Here is a 5,133-nt window from a genome sequence, read left to right on the forward strand (position 1 = left end):
TGTTGCTCAAGTGGACGGACAGGACGCCATAAGCCTTCAGGCCTAATTTTTAAACGATGCCAGAAAATACAACCCTAGAATACCCCAATCACCTGCAGGTCCATTAAGGTACTTAAAGTTTATGCGGTCGTGCGTGGCACTCATTTTGTACCCGTTAACTACCCCAGAATGCCTCTGCCCGTTGGCATTACAGTTTTTAGTGCGCAGTCACGGTTGGCAGTACGCAATTATCTCTTAGATCATTAAAAAATTTTAACATAAAAAATTAAACTGAAAATCGTTTTTTTCCTATTAATAGATTATAATTAATTTTGTGTGCGATCACTTAATGTTCTATTTTTTAAGTCTCCATCACCATTGTCTATCGCGTCAACGGATACGAAGCAGGCGTCATGTCTGACGTAGAGATTACAGCCGAGGAACTGCCTGTTGAAATTACAGCAGAAGACGAACCAGAACAAGTACCCGAACCAGCGCCAGCATCAGAAAATGGAGAAAATGACAAATCTGATAAGCCGAAAAGGTAAATTTAACAGGATTGTCCGTAGAGGCACATTTTTTATTTTCCACGTGAACCGGCTCGCAAAATGGCGGCTCATTGCTGTCCTGGCACTTCCCTGATCGTTTAGAAATTGAAAAATCGTATCGGTTTTATTTAAACTGTGATAAAATAACATTTTTGGTAGTGTCTATTTTAGTTTATGGGGATGTATTACCTAAATGGTTTCACTTATAGTCATATCAAAATTAGTTGCTTGAAGTTAAAGTTGACTTGAACTTTCGAAAATCGAATGAAACTGGCTACTGGTCGCAAATACCACAGAAACGTCATTATTTTAATACTACTGGTTCGAAATCATGCATTAGCGTTCATTTCATACATTCTCAAGCACTTATAAAAATAATAAAATTATTCTAGAGTTTGATATTTATTAAAAGTAATGTGAAAACTCGACCCAGCATTATTCAATTAATTTTAAGAGGAGACATTAAATATTTTAACAGTCATCAGACATGACAGAAATGGGAAGCAGGAAAGAGTTGTGAATCATATAATCTGTTTCTCCTAACTGATACCCAAGAGGTGTTTTGTAACAATCCCCCAAACCCTAAATAAGAAATCTCTTCAAAAGTTACAGGACTCAGTCTGTTTTGAAAGTAGTAGCCATTTGTGTCAAGTGCAACAACAAGAATTTGCCACTTCACGTCAGGATGCACATTCACAACCTTCTCCACATGCCTTTTTCCAGATTCCAGTCCAAGTAGGATTGAAGATTGGCTTGTGCTAGATATTGGTTTTTGTAACCAAGAAATGCAACAAAATTCTGCAATTCATATAGATTCAGTAATGTCATTCAGTGCTAAACATTTATGATATACTTCGTTCTAAAGAAATATTCATGCTAAAGAAGATATCTGCGAAAATTTTTATTTAGTAGTCCTCTCATTGTAAAACAGCCCATGCAAAATAATACTATAAGACAGGTCTCATTGCAGCAGACATAGTACAATACATACTGCAGAGTGAACTGCACTAAATTGCTCATAAAGCATACATTTGCAGGCAGAAATGCAACTAGTGTCGGGTTAAAATGTAAGCATCTCTTCCCTACGTTTTCCAGCCAGACCACTCTTTTTGTCTGATGACTATACTGTCACTGATCTCTGTCACCAGAACAACAACATATGGTCATGGAATTGTAGTTACTGTGCTGCAAAATAATGGAACTCATTTGCCATATCTGCCTCTACCCACCATTGAATCCTTTAAATCTTTCACTGCTGGAATAAATTTAGATCTTACAAGGAATCTGACTACCATGCTGTGAATTGGGCATTGTTTACATGCTCATGATTGCAAGAAACTTTGACACAGCATGTTAGTTGTAGAAACAAGGTTTTGCAAGACTTGCTGCTATAGGTGCAAGATTGCCAACTTTGACAATTAGATTATAATTAAACAGTTGTTTCAGGTGCTGAAGTACAGAATATATTTATTAGTGTTCTACCTACCTATCTGTTTATAACTGGAACACTCAGGTAGGCTAGTTTTGTACTTAAGGCGATATCTCTCCCTCCTGAGTGAAGTAAGTGGTTATCGCCCCGTGCGAGGAAGGTAGGAGTACACGCGGTTCGGACTGCCAGCGGCAGTCGTCTTAATTATACCGACAAAAGGCGGTGGACATCACAGGCACCGCGAGGTAGCTGGCCATAAAACGTCTTCCTTACAGACCATGTATACTAAGCCGCAGGTCTGAGCGCTGAGGCGAAACGACTTCTGTCTGAACACACTGTCAGGGTTAGGCAACTTAGGACTCCACAAACAAAACTGAGATATTGTATATAAAGGAAAGAAGAATGAACAGCGCAACTGTAGTATTGCTATTTTATTTTTCCAGGTGCTATGTATACTTTGTTTCTTACACTCTGAATCTGGAAAAATGAAGTCATGTCCATCTCATGAATCCGTGTGCCTTTCTACTACACTTTTCTTACCACACTCTGCACTTACGTGTATACACCGCTGGTTAGTTTGGTCTGGGTGGTTTGTTGCCTTTTGAAAACCACGAGTAAGAGAGGGAAAAGAGCAACAATAAAACTTCGTCTCCTCTTTGGTGATGTGCTGAGGTTTACAACCTTGTGAGTCGACAGTCCTAGAGTAACATATCAGTGTGGTACGAATTTTCCGACAAGCGTGCCTTGCATCTGTCATCACACTGATCCGTCGTCCACAGGGACTGTTCTGCTGCAAGTGAGCTGCGACAGACTGCGCTTCAAGACGTCAACGACCTCTCTGCAGAAAACCGTGGAAGCCGTTTCTCAAAAATTATTTCATTCACATGTCCCAATTGGCATTAAAAAATTGTTTATATTGAATGGGGATGATCGCGACGTAATGTACGCAAGGTACATTCTTTATACCTGGATAGAAAATCGCTCAAGGTGAATGGGTGGCGGTTTGAAGGTGAATGGGTGCTGTGCACAGGCGTGAAGTGCATGCCCATTGCGTCGTGCAAAAAAGTTAAGAAACACTGTACCCAAACCCAGATGCAGTGCCGTTTTATTGGGTCACCAATGGGATAAAAAAAAAACTAAACAAGACGAATAAAACTAAGTTTAAAAATTCATTGCCTTTTGGTTTGTGTTGATTTGGGTTGTTTGCCTTGTCTCCTTTCCTTCGTCTGTTCTTCTCTCAAGGAGAACATACAAACAAAACCAGGGTGCTAAACTGGGGTCCTAACCTTTTGATTGTACAAGTCTTCTCCGCCCAGTTTCGGTTTTTGTCTCGACCCAGGAAGACCAAGCACCGGATATGACCTCCCAGGCCCGGGCGATAATGGGGCGTCGCCAGGGTTAGTAATAAGAAGAGGGAAAAGACCGTGGGTGTGGGGGCACTATTATTGCAGTAGTGAATTGTTTGTCCAGGATGAATGAAAGTCATTAATTATTATTATCCCCTCTTATGAGGTAAGAAGATGTAAGGAAAACACCTATGTTCAGGACCAGAAGCCATTGTCGCCTCACTTTTCTCAGAACCCATTTACAGCAAGTACTAGTCTGGCTGAGAAAGGCGTTTTAGTGCTAATATTATGTTTTGCACTGAAACTCGTTTAATTTATTTGCACACAGTTTCAAACACCTTCCCCCTTTAGAACACTTGTGGTCGATACTACCAGAGTAACATCATCAGTGTGTTGTGAACAGATAGACGAAAGCATCAAAAAAATAAAAAAGTTTTAAAATTCAATTGTCTTCGTGTTTGTGTAATTTCGCTGTTCATCTTTCCTATTTTCTTTTTATTTGATGGAAGAATACACTTCAAGGTCCTACCTGACAGTATGTTCAGTTGCAAAAACGTTCACTCACGCCACCTTTCTACGAACCGCCAACACACGGTACTCCGCTGAGAAGAGAGAAAACACTTTTCTTCTGGCTCGGTTAGATATCGACTTAAAGCGAGAAAATTGCCTCATCACACAAAAATCCAGAATAAGAATGACAATTCAAAAGGAGACTGAAGCGCACAGAAAAAGGAACGAAAAAGAAAAAGTAAGAGAAAAGGAGATACAAAGAAGGCAATAATAGAAAAAAAAACAAACCTAATAAAGAGGTAGGGTCAGAAGAAATTAGGTAGAAGACTAGAATGACCGCTAAAAAAAAAAGGTAACGAAAAAGCCCATGTACTCACTACCATTCACCTCCATGAGAAGAAGAAACGCACAAAGGCGAAACAACCATTTGGAAAGCAAGACAAAGAACGAACAACCAAAAAAAAACTTTCAATACCCATAGACATCGGAACCGGCTTAACGAGAACACGATGCTCACAAATAAGCACGAAACAACATTACCTACCAGACCCGATGAAGACTTTGAATAACAAAAGTGGGCAAATTACCAGGAAGAGCCAAGGCAGCAACATGGAAAATAATTAACAAAAATTTTTGATCCACTGGGAGACTAAATGAAGCAATGTTGTAGGTGAATGGGTAGAAGGGGGAAAACAGTTTTAAATGTGTTGTTTCTTCGTTATGTTATATCCATCAGTCCTCATATTGAATGTCTTAAGGCATATGTATTAAAGCTTGCAATAATTCTTGAGAGGATTAAACAGATTTTTTGTATTATATTGTAAGTGTTTGCAGTAATATGCAAACAATACCAGATGTTTAGTTACCACTTTTGTATTAACAGCAAGCGTGAAAAGAAACATTCACGATCAAGATCACCTAGGAGGTCAAGGTCAGATTCTAGATCTCGAGATCCAGATCAAGATCCAGATCCGCCAAGGCGATGAAGATCACGAGAAAACGATGCTTTGTGAACGTAAATTCACAAAGGGTGGTGGTCTAAGAACATGCATATTGAACGAAATGGCCAGGATATCAAGATTTGTTCCGTAGGAAGAAGGTAAAAAGTTTTGTTCTTCACGATCTGTTTACTCTTCCATAGTCATGGGATTTTTTAAATTTTTGTATTCTTCAAAGTTGAGAGATTGACAGTTTATAAGATACAATGGATGATTTATAAAAAATATAACTAAAACTCGCAGTATTCATCTTTATGTAGTGACTTACAGATGTTTATAACAATTGTCACATTTGTCCAGTCATTAGCTGCTGTTACAAATGA

The 5,133-nt window shown here is 39.0% G+C and overlaps 1 long non-coding RNA gene across 1 annotated transcript; it reads left to right on the top strand.

Annotated features, from left to right (window-relative positions):
- Positions 1–204: 204 nt before the first annotated feature.
- LOC112554164 lies at positions 205–4,747 on the top strand. The gene is made up of 3 exons (XR_003097212.1): positions 205–219; positions 346–523; positions 4,696–4,747. It is a non-coding gene; the product is annotated as an uncharacterized LOC112554164 (long non-coding RNA).
- Positions 4,748–5,133: the final 386 nt, after the last annotated feature.

The sequence above is a fragment of the Pomacea canaliculata genome, linkage group LG13 (assembly GCF_003073045.1).
Source record: "Pomacea canaliculata isolate SZHN2017 linkage group LG13, ASM307304v1, whole genome shotgun sequence".
NCBI lineage: Eukaryota > Metazoa > Mollusca > Gastropoda > Architaenioglossa > Ampullariidae > Pomacea > Pomacea canaliculata.